We start from the raw sequence: 15,455 nt of genomic DNA, 5'->3' as shown, positions 1-15,455 counted from the left end.
TAGAGATTCAAGGGTTTGGGCCAATGTGTAAGTATGACAGAACGAATACAAAAATCTGTGAACCATGATTGAGCTGATAAAAGCCACCTTCATTTCACATGAATCTAATTCGTCAGGAATATGCCAACCATCTTCTTGGCCTATCACACATGACAGAGAAACATAGTACCAGACACGAGAGTTAGGTTAAATTCCAAGTCTTTTCAGATTTAATTCCCCATAGCCAAACCTCATTCTGTGAGTAGCTCATGTTTCAGCCACAGAAAAAAAACAGACATATTCAGAAGGATTTGCGTGCTTGCAGTAGGTGACAATCAGATTCTCATCTCACATTCAACTTAAAATAAAGAACTTGCTAGACTGATCTGAATTTTGCTAATGTAGTTTTACTGTCATGTCTTGTGAATACACTTTTCAAGAAAAACTTTCTTATTATAAAAAAAGATATATATATATATTCTTCCGCTGCGCTCCTTCGGGGTTCATTTCCATTATGGTAGGCCTACTTTGGGCCTGACCCAGGTGGGAATCATGAAAAAACATTTTTTGTGTGTTTTAGTTACACTTTATCTAATTATTTAAACCATTTTATGGTTTTATATTCATCACACATAAGTAAAGAGCATACAGTACGTTTGCTATTCAAGCTTAAACCAAGTCCATTAATGTGTGGGTCATCCCCCTTGGCATTCTGCAGTATATCTCCTATGCCATGCCGGGTCTCTGCCTTTCATCTGTAGCCAAGTTGGGATGGATCACACTCAGGCTCTGGATCTCAGGTTCTCAGGGCTGCCAGGGGCCCTATTGATGCCCACAGAGGCTCTCTGAAGCCTTGGTAGCAGGCCAGGACTCTCCCCTTCAACACACACACACGAATTAGGCCTCAAAATCTCTCAGGGTAACAGGAAATATGGATGGAGATTCCACATCAAACGCAGAGGAGAGGAGGGGTGTTTGTGTATTGTGGGAGGGGGGAAAGGGAAGGAGGAGAAGAGGAGGTGGAACGTCAGTCACACCTGAGGATCCACTTTCACTGGTGACACACACACTGAGTCAATGACAAACACGGGTGGTTTTGTTGTGTAATGTTTGAGATGGCTTTAATCTCTCTATGTCCTCTGAAAGCAACAAAAAAAATCATCAGGAATGTCATGAATAAAAAAAACATTTGTTCTATGCCAACTATTATTACACAGTAGACCTTTCATCCAGAAGTTAATCTCTGATTTGTATCACTCAAAATAGCCTTATATTCTCAATACAAGGCTCTGGCTCTGCACTTTTCTACTTCAACTTCAGTCACATGTGACCGACTGGATTCCAACCGGGTTTCCTGTGTGCAACAAGGTTGTGTTAGCCTGCTGAGCTAAAGCCTAGTGTTCGGGTCTCAGGCAAGGTTCAGCAAACTACAATCGATACACAAACAGAGACAAACCCACAACATTCAATGACAAATGAACTCATTCACTGCAGTGTTTGGTAAATACTTGTCAAATCATCAAATCAAATTTTATTTGTCACATTCACATGGTTAGCAGATGTTAATGCGAGTGTAGCGAAATGCTTGTGCTTCTAGTTCCGACAATGCAGTAATAACCAACAAGTAATCTAACCTAACAATTCCACAACTACTACCTTATACACACAAGTGTAAAGGGATAAAGAATATGCACATAAAGATATATGAATGAGTGATGGTACAGAACGGCATAGGCAAGATGCAGTAGATGGTATAGAGTACAGTATATACATATGAGATGAGTAATGTAGGGTATGTAAACATAAAGTGGCATAGTTTAAAGTGGCTAGTGATACATGTATTACATAGAGATGGCAAGATGCAGTAGATGATATAGAGTACAGTATATACATATACATATGAGATGAGTAATGTAGGGTATGTAAACATTATATTAAGTGGCATTGTTTAAAGTGGCTAGTGGTACATTTTTACATAATTTCCATCAATTCCCATTATTAAAGTGGCTGGAGTTGAGTCAGTATGTTGGCAGCGGCCGCTAAATGTTAGTGGTGGCTGCTTAACAATCGGATGGCCTTGAGATAGAAGCTGTTTTTCAGTCTCTCGGTCCCTGCTTTGATGCACCTGTACTGACCTCGCCTTCTGCATGCTAGCGGGGTGAACAGGCAGTGGCTTGGGTGGTTGTTGTCCTTGATGATCTTTATGGCCTTCCTGTGACATCGGCTGGTGTAGGTGTCCTGGAGGGCAGGTAGTTTGCCCCCGGTGATGCGTTGTGCAGACCTCACTACCCTCTGAAGAGCCTTACGGTTGTGGGCGGAGCAGTTGCCGTACCAGGCGGTGATACAGCCCGACAGGATGCTCTCGATTGTGCATCTGTAGAAGTTTGTGTGTGCTTTTGGTGACAAGCCGAATTTCTTCAGCCTCCTGAGGTTGAAGAGGCGCTGCTGCGCCTTCTTCACAACGCTGTCTGTGTGGGTGGACCAATTCAGTTTGTCCGTGATGTGTACACCGAGGAACTTAAAACTTTCCACCTTCTCCACTACTGACTCGTCGATGTGGATAGGGGGGTGCTCCCTCTGCTGTTTCCTGAAGTCCACAATCATCTCCTTTGTTTTGTTGACGTTGAGTGTGAGGTTATTTTCCTGACACCACACTCCGAGGGCCCTCACCTCCTCCCTGTAGGCCGTCTCGTCGTTGTTGGTAATCAAGCCTACCACTGTAGTGTCGTCCGCAAACTTGATGATTGAGTTGGAGGCGTGCATGGCCACGCAGTCGTGGGTGAACAGGGAGTACAGGAGAGGGCTCAGAACGCACCCTTGTGGGGCCCCAGTGTTGAGGATCAGCGGGGTGGAGATGTTGTTACCTACCCTCACCACCTGGGGGCGGCCCGTCAGGAAGTCCAGTACCCAGTTGCACAGGGCGGGGTCGAGACCCAGGGTCTCGAGCTTGATGACGAGTTTGGAGGGTACTATGGTGTTAAATGCTGAGCTGTAGTCGATGAACAGCATTCTCACATAGGTATTCCTCTTGTCCAGATGGGTTAGGGCAGTGTGCAGTGTGGTTGCGATTGCGTCGTTTGTGGACCTATTGGGTCGGTAAGCAAATTGGAGTGGGTCTAGAGTGTCAGGTAGGGTGGAGGGGATATGGTCCTTGACTAGTCTCTCAAAGCACTTCATGATGACGGAAGTGAGTGCTACGGGGCGGTAGTCGTTTAGCTCAGTTACCTTAGCTTTCTTGGGAACAGGAACAATGGTTGCCCTCTTGAAGCATGTGGGAACAGCAGACTGGGATAAGGGTTGATTGAGTATGTCCGTAATCAATCCTTATCCCAATCTGCTGTTCCCACATGCTTCAAGAGGGCAACCATTGTTCCTGTTCCCAAGAAAGCTAAGGTAACTGAGCTAAACGACTACCGCCCCGTAGTTGTTTACATTGTGCCATTGTGTTTAAGTGTTTTCAACTTGCTGCTGTCTGTTTGTTAGTGTAACGTTCCTGACCTGTTTTCTGTTGTTTTTGTATGTGTATATGGTCAGGGCGTGAGTTTTGGGTGGGCAGTCTATGTTTTCTGTTTCTATGTTGGTTTTGGGTTGCCTGGTATGGCTCTTAATTAGAGGCAGGTGTTTTGCGTTTTCCTCTAATTGAGAGTCATATTTAGGTAGGGTGTTCTCACTGTTTGTTTGTGGGTGATTGTCTCCTGTGTCGTCGATGTATGTACCATACGGGACTGTTTGGCTGTTCGTTCGTTTTGATGTAGTCTGTTTCCTGTCCGTGAGTTCTACGTTTAGTTAGTTAAGTTCATGTTCAGGTTTCGTCTACGTCGTTTTCTTGTTTTGTAATTTTGTAAGTGTTTTGTTTTCGTGTGCCGTCGTGTTAAATAAAGAGATGGCTTATTTCCCGAATGCTGCGTATTGGTCCACTGATCCTTCTCTCCTCTCCTCATCTGAGGAGGAGGAGGAGGACAACAGCCCTTACAGTTAGTAGGTTTTTGTTTTCATTAGCTGTGTTTGCACACCAGTGATTGTTATTGGACTGTGGGTCTTGGCTTGTGAGTGTGTGTGTGTGTGTGGGGGGGTTGGTTGGTTGGTTCTTCTATCCTTGTAGGGACCTAAAATCCCCAAAAGTTCCCACAGTGGTTAGTGGTTATGGTTAAGGTTACAGTAAGAATTAGGGTTGGGTTTAGGGTTATGGAAAATAAGATTTTGAATGGAAATGAATGTGAGTTCTCCACGAGGATAGAAGAACGTAACGCGTGTGTGTGTGTGTGTGTGTGTGTGTGTGTGTGTGTGTGCGCGCGTGGCGCCATCTAGTGGCCAAACTATGGCTAATCCATTTACCTCGCTCTGTGCTGGGGCCATGAGAGCACAGGTGGAATTAAAGTTGTGAATCTATGAAGGAGCTTTAAAGGGCACAATCTGCATTCAAACAATAACAAAAGCGGTCAATCTGCTGCTGTTTTGGTAAACAGCTGAGGGACGAGGCTGGAAACATTTTATAACTTTCAAATTCATAGACAGAGCGATGCAAGGACTGACCTATTCATGATATCAATATTAGAGTTTTAACAATGTTTTGTGGCAATACAGTGTTTGTTTACACTGGCATTGTTTTCAAATTAGCTTATATTTTGGGTTCTGACCCGGTACGACATGAACTAAGCTCACAAGGCATGTATACGTTTTATTCTTTAAGAATCAGTGGGTGGGCTATATATAACTCATTTTCAACTCCAAACGTGGATGTAGCAATCACAGATTTCCCTTTTACATTTGATTTGTATTTATTTATTCAACCTTTATTTTACTAGGCAGGTCAATGAAGAACAAATTTCTTATTTACAATGATGACCTGGAAAGTGAGAAGCAGTAGGCTTCTATTCAAGACAAGGCTTGCTCCAACTTTAATGTTGTTTTATAAGAAATGTAATGCTATGTTATTAAAAGGGACAGTTGAGACATTCCTAACCCTTTGTAGACACTAAACCTTATGATACATCGACAACTATAAGGTTCTATCTGTATTTTTGCCAAAATTGAGTTAATGCCATAGCCTTGTTTTGTTCAATGTTCTCTACCTGAATAATACTCTAAATAACCCAGTTCAAGATTTTTTAATTCAAAAGAATACAAAATAACACCATTTAAGCCAATTATCTCAGAATCCTATTTTTGCCGATAGTCCCAAACTCTCGAAATGTGTGTATGTCTAAAACCCCTTTTCAGGTACGTATTTGAAATCATAGCATGATTGAATTATTCTATTAGATGGCACAGAGGCTAAAATATGCACAAATAAGCCTGGCATTCATACCAAACCATTGTCCCTAAAATTACAAGTTCTATGATCCATTGAAATGTGGGCATATTCCAATGTCATTATCGGATTGTCACATTTTTGCCACCAGCTTTTAATCAGAAAGTGTCGGGTTTGTAACTATAGCTCGTAGCTAGTCCAATAGCTAGAGGTAGACAGGTGTCACTCATATGACATTGGAGATGACCGGTATAGCCTATTCTCAGTGATGTGATTATGATGCAATATTATAGATTGATATAAGAGATAGTCATGAGGGGCTATGCGTTCTCTGGAGAATAATTAATGATGTGGAAGGTGTGTTTCACGACGCATTAAGAATTTGTTCTTAATTAACTGACTTGACTAGTTAAATAAATGTAAAAAAATATAAATTAAATAAATAACCTTCAACTGAGTTGCATTATTTTCCATAGAACACATAGAGCCTCGAGTTGATAAATCATTTTTAACATGGCTATAATTGAACACATTTACCGCTAGAGATGTGTTAATTTGCAGATACAAATGTGTTCAACATCCACTGAGGTAGCTAGCAAGCTTACGAGATAGCGACAGTAGTTGCCTTGCTAACCAAACAAACAGATTTGCTTGTTACGCATGAGTCAGTCCTATCTTACTATTATGGAAATCGAATTCAACAATGCCAACAATATTTTCAATTCGACTTTTGATTTTTAAAAGCAGATCAAACATGTAAGAATGAACTATAACCATTGTATTCTACAATTCTGCTTATAGGGAAATAATGCACAATCTAGAATGCCCTTCAAGCCAATCAGAAACGAGTATTCAACAATGCCATTGTATTAAGATTGATACACGGTTATACAGTAGACCATATTGTAGATTGATAATTTAGCCAACATTATAATTATGGACTGATGGGGACTGAACGCACATTGTTCCTAATTATCCACTTTAATTTGGACCTGCCTGAACATGAGAGTTCTCTATACAGAGGGGTGACATGGGCCCAGTCTCGGATGGAAGTTTCGATAGACCTAAATGGTTTCGATGTAGTTTATGAATGACAGAGCCATTATAATGCGGTCATGTGAGGGATTAACTATACTCTGGTTTATCACGTGAGGCTCTAAGTGAGAATGTTTAGAAATTTGTTGCCAATTTGATCCAACCTGATTTAATTAAGTTAATTTCCCATGTTCGTCTCATAGGCCGTAGACGTTTTGTGACTAATTCAGTTAGTAACCAAAAAAACAAAATAAAAAATACAATTAAAAGTTTTTTTGTTTAGATTTATCATGTTGCACCGATTTATAGCAATAAAAAGTATACAATATTATTATTCCTCAATGTCTTCATCGAATATTGCGTAATTAGCCTACAACACTGAAAAATAAATACAGTGCTTTTAGGAGACATTTCGTTCGACTGTTTTCTTTAGGGAGACATAATTCATTGGACTGTTTCATAGGCTACTGGAGGGCCCTGTCTCAAGACGAAAGCAAACATTTCATGCATTCTGAATAGCAAGAATAACAATGAGCCTAGCCTATAAATGTACACCAACATTTACATTTTACGAATGTACATAATAACATGGTCACTGGACTACAGCTTCAATTGATGCATTACATAGAAATATCTGTGGTTTGTTGTTGTCACATTTCATCTTCAATAATCATTAGATGGTCAGGGCTCAGAACAGGGGCTATTCTACAGTGTGTGTCCGGCACTGTTACAGCCATAGACTTGTTGTGAAAGTCCAGAATCACTATCAACCGACGTTATCCGGCGGTTTGATCTCAAATCGATGAAAAAAAAAACGACCAAGTAGTCAAAACAACGACTAGTAAGTAGCCCGACCTGCCACATCCACTCAGACCTAACTCATCCGACACTCCCAAGGTCTTCTCAATATACACGTTAGTCCCTGGGCACAGACATCAGTTCAGCGTCTATTTTTTTATTTTAATTTGTTTGAGTAGTCAACTGATGTGAATTCAAAGTGAAATTACCAAAACATTTCACAATTTTATTGAATTTGTGTTAAATGTTGGGTGAAAAAATGCCTTTATATTGATGACTTTTTGCGAATCCAATCAGTTTTCCACGTCGCAACATTTGTATTGAAATGATGTGGAAACAACGATAATTCAACCACTGTTAGCCCAGTCGGACGTTTCTCTGGTGGTAGTCTACCCTAGCCTATATTGCCTTTTGGTGTCTGGTCTAGATGGAAAGATTATGCGCAGACATACTCACTTCCCTATGACACTATCCCCTTCACCTCTCTCTGAACAAAACGTGTCAGGGGGTGATCACTGTTTTCCCTGATCGTGTCAAGGCTGGCAATGTGTCCATCTGGCTCAGTGGCGTAAACGGGCCCATTACAAGCTCATTGGACTTCAAAAAGGACACCTTATTAGCCGGCTAGAGTTAACGACTGTTAGGAGCGTGTGCACATCAAAGACACGCATAGATGTGGCATGAGTTAACTGACCTGCCACCTTTGGGGAGGACGAGGAGGAGGAGGGGTGGGGGCTATTAGACAGGTAAATCGCTCCCAGATCTCTCCCTGCCATGGTATAAAACCTGATATTCCGGCCATGTCTTCATTGTCCTTGGATATCGAGGTGTCGTGTCTTTGAATACTCAGGTCACAGCATTCCATGTCGTTGCAGCAAGTTCCCTCCCGTCTGTAGAATAATATTGTGGAGATGTCATTTGGTGAGGATTACGTGAGTTGTGCCAGCGAGATAAGCGCGTTTTACACTGGCCATAACTGGTCAACTTCCTACGTGGATACCAACAACAACACTGATTACGCACAGGACTCCTGCAGAGGTAAGAACATTTACTTAAAAATGACAGGTTATGGCTCTTACAAAATGAAATTGTCTAAAATAGTTACATTTTCCAACATTGTTGTTGATGTAGCCTATAACTTTATGTGAAACTGTAAAGATGAAAAAGATCACCCAGGGTTAGGCGACATATCCCGCTACGTAAATGTGTATGTTATGTCTCCCACCTGGTTGGAAACGGTAACAAAGTGAATAGAAAGAAAAAGGTGTCTCTAAACAGAATTCCTACAAAGACGATATCTCTCCTCCTCCTTACAGTGAGCCAGGATGCTCTCCGCGGTGTGCACGAGGGCACTCTGCGGCGCCGGAAGCGCACGACCTTCAGCAAAACGCAGCTGATCGAGCTGGAGAGGGCCTTCTCCCTCACGCACTACCCTGACGTCAAAGTGAAGGAGTCTCTCGCGTCCCTCATGGAGCTCCCTGAGTCCAAGATCCAGGTATTACAGATGTGTTATTTTTGTGTTTTTATGGTTAAGGATGACCAAAATGATAACTGTTTGGAACTTGATGAGTAGGCCTAACTGGAAAAAGAGAGTGAGATTGCAAACAAACCATCCAACCTAACAACTTGATCTACCTCTTTCTCAGGTGTGGTTCCAAAATCGCCGTGCGCGCTACTTCAAGAACAAGAAACCACAAGAAGCCCAATTACCACCAGCAATTGACCGTTCAGTTCCACAGTTCCCCTGCGCCCCAACCCCCAGCCCCACGACCATGCCTCCCCCCTATCCTTCCCCACCTCGCCAATACACACCTCCGCCTCCTCGCTACACTTCCCCGGGTATAGCCAAGGCCTCCAAGCTTTCTTCAGGCTGCGTGCCAGAGAGCCAGACAATGTACCTGCCACTGCCTACCTCTCCAACCGCCAGAGACCAGGCCACGGGCTACCCACTGGGCAGTATTCAGAGCCTTTATTTAGGGTATAATAACAATGAAGCAGTGCTGTGTAAAGCGACAGAGAGTTCCTGGGAGTTTTCAGAAGGACTCAGTGTCTATGAGGCTTTTGCCGGGGACACGCAGTGGCAAGACGCCATCGCCGGGAGCCGAAGTGGCGCGTCCGACCAGTACTTGCATGCACGCAACATGCCAATGCAGTACTTCAGCTTCGCCACCTGTTGTCGCCAAAGAGCTGAAATTTCAGAAGACCTGCCTGAGTTCTCCTCGCAGGATCTCGACGACATGAATTTGACTGATTTGGAGGTTTCAACTGCTATGATCGATTATCTTCTCAGCTGAGTTTTTACAAAGGGTAAAATATAAAAAAATGCCAATTATTGTTAATAGTTATAGATATATAAGAATTATAATCATATGTGAATAGGAGTCTATGGAGACATGAACACGCATTCTTGGCCTATTAGCTAGCAATTGTTTTATATACAAGCAGTTTATGATTACGCTATTGTATTTTATTTAATCAAATATTGTTCCATAGTATTGGTTTGATTGTATAAATATTAGATCCCAAACTAGCCTACAAATAAAATCATAACGAATCTGTGAACTCGTAGTGCATGATACATATGCCGTTAATATCCCTTCATATTATGTGGTGCTATGACTTAGTTGGTTAAAGTGGCTGTCTAGTAAAGAGGAGACCATGAGTTTGAATTATATTAGAGCCTTAATTGTAAAAGGTCACACAGTGATATTTAACATTATACGAACTGAAATAAGACTAGGAAATCTTTAGCGACAGACACATTTTGTGTTTACAGCCTCTCACTGTAACCACTGAGGTCGGGATTATGAAGATGTAGTGATCCTCAATCGATCATCATACAGTACCAGTCAAAAGTTTGGACACCTACTTACTCAAGGTTTCTCTTTATTTTCAACATTGTAGAATAATAGTGAAGACATCAAAACTATGAAAAAACACACATGGAATCATGTTGTATTCAAATAAGAGTTAAACAAATCAAAATATATTTTAGATTCTTCAAAGTAGCCAACCCTTTGCCTTGATGACAGCGTTGCACACTCTTGGCATTCACTCAACATGCTTTTCCAACAGCTTTGAAGGACTTCCCAAGTATGCTGAGCACCTGTTGGCTATGTGTCTGCGGTCCAACTCATCCCAAACGATCAGGTTTGAAGGTAAGACCCAGGTGCAGACAGAGTTGAAGTAACACAAGTTTATTAAATCGAACACAGGCAGGCAAAGGTACAGGACGGCAGGCAGGCTCAGGGTCGGGGCGAGAAGTTGAATCTGTATCATAATTTTTTTTTGAAGTCATTCCATCAAAATGATTTTGAGATAAATGTATCAAATTTGACATTTATTAAAAAAAAATTGATATAGTCCAATAAAGTTTGATCCATTATTTTATGTTTTATATACATGTAGGAAAGCCTTAAGATGAATCATCAACTTGTTTAGAAATATTTTTTGTCGTTTTTGAGCTAAGTAGTAATATGTTAGGTTAGTATGTTATAGGAAAGATGCCCCACTCCAACGGTTGATCATTTGTTTCTAGCTGTAATTTAGGCACTGGCTAGTCCAGTTAACTAACGAGCAACCTCACTATTTTTATTTATTTTTTTAACCTTTATTTAACTAGGCAAGTCAGTTGAGAACACATTTCTATTTACAATGTAGGCCTACCAAAAGGCCTCCTGCGAGGACGGGGGCCTGAAATTTAAAAATGAAAAATACAATATAAATATAGGTCAAAGCACACATCACAACAAGAGAGACAACACAACACTACATAAAGAGAGACCTATGACAACAACATTATAAGGGCACAGGGCGAGACCCAGATGCAGACACGGGAGGCAGATGGTTAGAGTCTCTGATATTTAGTATAATCCAAGGGGCAGGCAAGAGAATGATCGTGGACAGGCAAATTATCATAACAAGATCAGATTCCAGGAAGTACAGGGTGGCAGGCAGGCAGGCTCGAGGTCAGGACAGGCAGTATGGTCAGGCAGGCGGGTTCAGAGTAGAGGCAGGCAGGGGTCAAAACAGGGAGGACTAGCAAAAAGGGAAATATGGGACCAGGTGCAATCAGGAACAGGGAGTGGCTGAAGGAGGCCAGACGGAGCTTGCCACGGAGTCTTGCTTTGAGCACACACCATGCATGCGGCGACAAAGGCCGAGACATCAGGAGCCATGGTGGGCCACCAGAAGCGTTGTTGGAGGAAAGCCAGGGCTACGACGAGCACTAGGATGACAGTTAAGGCTGGAGGAGTGAGCCATTCTAGGACTTGAGGCCGGGCCAAATCAGGAATAAACATCTGGTCCCCCAGGGTCCGGCTGGGAACGTTGTGCTTTGCGGATCAGAGCCTCAATACCCCAGACAACCGAATCCGCCAACCATGAGGCAGGGAGGATGGTCTCTGATTCAGAGGGTGTGGCAGCAGAACTGTACAGGCGGGAAAGGGCGTCCGGCTTCACATTTTTGGACCCTGGGCAGTAGGAGATGGTGAAATTGAACCTGGTAAAGAACAGGGCCCAACGGGCTTGCCTTGAGTTAAGGCGCTTGGCAGTGTGGAGGTATTCTAAATTCTTATGGTCAGTCCAAACCAAAAATGGATGTTCCGCCCCTTCCAGCCAGTGCTTCCATTCCTGCAGAGCCATCTAAACTTCTCGGAGTTCCCGGTTTCCAACGTCATATTTCATCCGGTAACATGAATGCAAAGCTTGCGAGAGGTGGTTAGAATAAGATGTGAGGCCAAAAGTCAGTGTAATCAATAGAGAGTCAGAGTCCCGAGTGTGGGAACAAACAAAGTCTGTCCCACGGTTGGGTAAAGAAAGTCTGTAGTCAACAAAGTATTCAGGAGTCATGAGGCAAATAGCAAAATAGCAAAATGCACAAGAAAAAAATAAAATATATAACGACTTGGACATTGTGGGTTCAGAGTCACTCGCCCCAACAGTGCGTGTGTGCTGGAGGCGAGCAAACGCTCAGGAGAGAGGGGTGAGTGTGGTGGAGGTTCCTGTACCAGACAGGGGGAGACAGGCCAGGGCAGACGGTGATCAGATTGCCAGGTGGAATTCAAGCGGCAGTGCAGCAGGCAACGGGACTAGGTGTCACCCACTTGGGAGAAGCTTTTATTTCTGGTGGCAGATTTCTTGTCGAAAATGCCACTGAATGGTCTTCGAAGCATCCTCTGAAGCCCCCTCCTGCTGTTCAAAGACTCCTGCCACTTGTTGGGGTCAAAGGCCTCGACACCTTTTACTTCACACCTTAGCGCTAATTGAATTTGTATCTGGTCTGTCCTTGCAAGCCTGGGAGCCTTAACTCAGCATTCAGTCCCCATAAAGTAAAATATATCATTGTAATGTACTTTATTTTTCATTTTAAAAAAATTTTCTTTTTGTCTTTCAAAATAACATCAGACCAAACACTACTCACTCAGTTCCAGGTTGGAATGGTGTCCTCAGGTCTCTACTGTTTGTTAGCTAGAGCACCCTCCATATAGCTTGAAAAAAGAAAACCTTGGAAGCAGTAATCTCTCCGGTTAATTTTGGTCAAAATTAGGTTGTAGGTTTGGGGTTTTGATCTGGAGCTATGGCCATGCTGTGGAGGGTAGCATCCTGCATATGTACCTGCCGAAAAATCCAAGTTGATCTAACTCCAAATCTATCCTTTTGTAAAAAACATGTTGAAAAATGTGAGAGCTGTAACATCTGCTTCCAACGCACACTCTCAAACACGTAAATCCCCTGAACGCAGTTCACTCTCCAGATCCCAATCACCTGTTCACACACCTGTATGTCATTTACACACACTATTTAGTTCAGTTCTTTGCACCCCACCATTGTGACGTATTGTTTGTGTTGATACACATTTCTTTTCGGAGCGCTGTGTTTCCCGTATACCATCGTTTTGGCCATTAACGATGCCTTTTTTTTACCCATTCCCTGCCTGTACTTTTGCCTATCGAATTTCCTGTCATCAACCTCTTGCCTGATCTCGCGGACTACGTTACTAGCCTTTTCCCTGCCTGTACTGTTGCCTTTTTGGACCCCCTGTGTATGACTTTCTGTCTGCCCCTGACCCAGCTACCTGCCGCCTCCTGTGGTCCTTTACAAATAAACACCACCCAGAATTATCCATCCGTATCCCATAAGCAACCATTCTGGCTCGAGCTGTTGGCTTCACTCCCACCATGATCTCTACCCTTGCCACAACTTCCACCCCACAGCCTACCCGGCACCCACAGGTCTCCAGTAACCTTGCTCCGAATGTTGGTAAGAAAACACTTCAGAAGGAAGTTCTGTATATATTAGCATACAAAGTGATTAGAAATAATTGTTAATTGAACCAATACTCATGAGTTCTTGTTTATTTGTTTTATTTTTGTTCAAACAACAAACAGCGGCAGAGGTCGTATTGGAGTTGTTCCTCAGGCCAAGGATACAGGAAGCAAGACCTAGGAAAGAGCGGCTACAGTCGTGACAGCCTCACCTCACGAGGTTCCTGGAGGACAAGGCAAACAAAACTGAGAGAGAAGGAAGAAAGCAAAGGGAGAAAGAAACCTCTGACGCTGAAGAAAGCTGTGAAAAAGGTTGTTCCATGTTCCCAAACCACAACAAACATATTCATTATGAAATTGTGTTTAATCAACATTTAATCAGTTATATTCCAATTAATTTGTTCAATAAATGTATAAATATTACACACTATTGAAAACCAATTTCATTTAAAAAACTGCTGGTGGGATTAAAACATCTTGCCTTATTCAAATGGTAATGAGTTTTGTTTAAATGTACATAATTGTCACGTCCTGATCTGTTTCACCTGTCCTTGTGCTTGTCTCCACCCTGACCCTGTACCCGCCCCCCTGACCACTCTGCCTGTCCCTGAGCCTGCCTGCTGTCCTGTACCTTGGCCTCTACTCTGGATTATCGACCTCTGCCTGCCTTGACCTGTCGGTTGCCTGCCCCTGTTACAATAGACATTGTTGCTTCACACAGTCTGCACTTCGGTCTTACCTTGATTCCTGATACATAAATGGAGTGTAAGGAAAAGGTAAAAGAAGAAAGATAATTTATGTACAGGTGAGGTGAAAATAGGGACCTTTCTGTGAAACCTTATGGCAAAATATTATTTTGGGGTAAGTTGCCCCTTTACTCAAATACATGTGATTTAAAAAACGAAATCTGTTAACTGTGGCTACAGTTGAAGTTGGAAGTTTACATACACTTAGGTTGGTGTCATAAAAACTCGTTTTTCAACCACTCCACAAATTTCCTGTTAACAAACTATAGTTTTGGCAAGTCGGATAGGACATCTACTTTGTGCATGACACAAATCATTTTTCCAAAAATTGTTTACAGACAGACTATTTCACTTATAATTCACTGTATAACAATTCCAGTGGGTCAGAAGTTTACATACACTAGGTTGACTGTGCCTTTAAACCGCTTGTTAAAATTCCAGAAAATGATGTCATGGCTTCTGATAGGATAATTGACATCATTTGAGTCAATTGGAGGTGTACCTGTGGATGTATGTCAAGGCCTACCTTCAAACTCAGTGCCTCTTTGCTTGACATCATGGGAAAATCAAAAGAAATCAGCCAAAACCTCAGATATATATATTTATGCCTGAAGGTACCACGTTCATCTGTACAAACAATAGTACGTAAGTATAAACACCATGGGACCACGCAGCCGTCATACCGCTCAGGAAGGACCCTAGAAATTAACGTACTTTGGTGCGAAAAGTGCAAATCAATCCCAGAACAACAGCAAAGGACCTTGTGAAGATGCTGGAGGAAACGGGTACAAAAGTATCTATATCCACAGTAAAACGAGTCCAATATTGACATGACCTGAAAGGCTGCTCAGCAAGGAAGAAGCCACTGCTCCAAAACCGCCACAAAAAAAGACAGACTACAGTTTGCAACTGCACATGGGGACAAAGATCATACTTTTTGGAGAAATGTCCTCTGGTCTGATGAAACAAAAATAAAACTGTTTGGCCATAATGACCATCGTTGTGTTTGGAGGAAAAAAGGGGATGCTTGCAAGCCGAAGAACACCATCCCAACCGTGAAGCACGGGGGTGGTATCATCATGTTTTGGGGTTGCTTTGCTGCAGGAGGGACTGGTGCACTTCACAAAATAGATGGCATCATGAGGTAGGAAAATTATGTGGATATATTGAAGCAACATCTCAAGACAGTCAGGTCGCAAATGGGTCTTCCAAATGGACAATTACCCCAAGCATACTTCCAAAGTTGTGGCAAAATGGCTTAAAGACTACAAAGTCAAGATATTGGAGTGGCCAAAACAAAGCTCTGACCTCAATCCTATAGAAAGTTTGTGGGCAGAACTGAAAAAGCGTGTGCGAGCAAGGTGCCCTACAAACCTGACT

At 42.5% G+C, this 15,455-nt stretch overlaps 1 protein-coding gene across 1 annotated transcript in view; it reads left to right on the top strand.

Annotated features, from left to right (window-relative positions):
- Positions 1-10,183: 10,183 nt before the first annotated feature.
- LOC129867856 (kinesin-like protein KIF12) overlaps positions 10,184-15,455 on the top strand; it is a 30,624-nt gene continuing 25,352 nt past the window's right edge. The window contains exons 1-3 of the mRNA XM_055941340.1: positions 10,184-10,221; positions 13,136-13,324; positions 13,453-14,105. The gene's annotated coding sequence lies outside the window, so the exon portion shown is untranslated. The remainder of the gene's footprint in view (positions 10,222-13,135; positions 13,325-13,452; positions 14,106-15,455) is intronic.

The sequence above is a fragment of the Salvelinus fontinalis genome, chromosome 13, assembly GCF_029448725.1.
Source record: "Salvelinus fontinalis isolate EN_2023a chromosome 13, ASM2944872v1, whole genome shotgun sequence".
NCBI lineage: Eukaryota > Metazoa > Chordata > Actinopteri > Salmoniformes > Salmonidae > Salvelinus > Salvelinus fontinalis.
The sequence above is the reverse complement of the archived record's forward strand: the minus strand, read 5'-3'. Positions and strand labels throughout refer to the sequence as shown.